We start from the raw sequence: 1970 nt of genomic DNA, 5'->3' as shown, positions 1-1970 counted from the left end.
TTTACATAGGGATTAAGCATTTAGAACGATATAATGTTTAAAATAAGGGCACTTTACTCTTGACATTTTACGGTTTTTTCAATTTTATGAAAAATCCTATCATTAGATTTTTTTAAAAATACGATAATCTTGCTTAACTAACGTTTCTACATAGGGATTAAGCATTTAGAACGAAATCTAATGTCAGAAAATGGCACTTTACTCTTGACATTTTTCGGTTTTTTCAATTTTCTGGAAAATCCTATCATTAGATTTTTTTTAAAATACGATATTCTTGCTTAACTAACGTTTTTACATAGGGATTAAGCATTTAGAACGAAATCTAATGTAGGAAAATGGTACTTTACTCTTGACCGGTACGTTGGGACTTTGAAAGTATTCGGGCGTTCCAATCGCTCGTCTGTTGCATCATAGCGCGTCTCGGCGCAATCGACCGATTCGCTCGACCCATTATTTTCGATTTACGGCTAAAATAAATTTTTCTCATTTTATTCAATAACATATTCTTGCTTAGATAACTTTTTTACATAGGGATTAAGCATTTAGAACGATATAATGTTTAAAATAAGGGCACTTTACTCTTGACATTTTACGGTTTTTTCAATTTTCTGAAAAATCCTATCATTAGATTTTTTTAAAAATACGATAATCTTGCATAACTAACGTTTCTACATAGGGATTAAGCATTTAGAACGAAATCTAATGTCAGAAAATGGCACTTTACTCTTGACATTTTTCGGTTTTTTCAATTTTCTGGAAAATCCTATCATTAGATTTTTTTAAAAATACGATATTCTTGCTTAACTAACGTTTTTACATAGGGATTAAGCATTTAGAACGAAATCTAATGTAGGAAAATGGTACTTTACTCTTGATCGGTACGTTGGGACTTTGAAAATATTCGGGCGTTCCAATCGCTCGTCTGTTGCATCATAGCGCGTCTCGGCGCAATCGACCGATTCGCTCGACCCATTATTTTCGATTTACGGCTAAAATAAATTTTTCTCATTTTATTCAATAACATATTCTTGCTTAGATAACTTTTTTACATAGGGATTAAGCATTTAGAACGATATAATGTTTAAAATAAGGGCACTTTACTCTTGACATTTTACGGTTTTTTCAATTTTCTGAAAAATCCTACCATTAGATTTTTTTAAAAATACGATATTCTTGCTTAACTAACGTTTCTACATAGGGATTAAGCATTTAGAACGAAATCTAATGTCAGAAAATGGCACTTTACTCTTGACATTTTTCGGTTTTTTCAATTTTCTGGAAAATCCTATCATTAGATTTTTTTAAAAATACGATATTCTTGCTTAACTAACGTTTTTACATAGGGATTAAGCATTTAGAACGAAATCTAATGTAGGAAAATGGTACTTTACTCTTGATCGGTACGTTGGGACTTTGAAAATATTCGGCCGTACGCGGCGCGTCTCGGCGCTTCGAACAGCTCCGGTGTCCCCATTATTTTCGATTTACGGCTAAAATAAATTTTTCTAATTTTTTTCAATAACATATTCTTGCTTAAATAACTTTTTTACATAGGGATTAAGCATTTAGAACGATACATTGTTTAAAATAATGGCACTTTACTCTTGACATTTTACGGTTTTTTCAATTTTCTGAAAAATCCTATCATTAGATTTTTTTAAAAATACGATATTCTTGCTTAACTAACGTTTCTACATAGGGATTAAGCATTTAGAACGAAATCTAATGTCAGAAAATGGCACTTTACTCTTGACATTTTTCGGTTTTTTCAATTTTCTGGAAAATCCTATCATTAGATTTTTTTAAAAATACGATATTCTTGCTTAACTAACGTTTTTACATAGGGATTAAGCATTTAGAACGAAATCTAATGTAGGAAAATGGTACTTTACTCTTGATCGGTACGTTGGGACTTAGAAAATATTCGGCCGTACGCGGCGCGTCTCGGCGCTTCGAACAGCTCCGGTGTC

Source organism: Megalopta genalis, unplaced genomic scaffold, assembly GCF_051020955.1.
Source record: "Megalopta genalis isolate 19385.01 unplaced genomic scaffold, iyMegGena1_principal scaffold0075, whole genome shotgun sequence".
Lineage (NCBI taxonomy): Eukaryota > Metazoa > Arthropoda > Insecta > Hymenoptera > Halictidae > Megalopta > Megalopta genalis.
The sequence above is the reverse complement of the archived record's forward strand: the minus strand, read 5'-3'. Positions refer to the sequence as shown.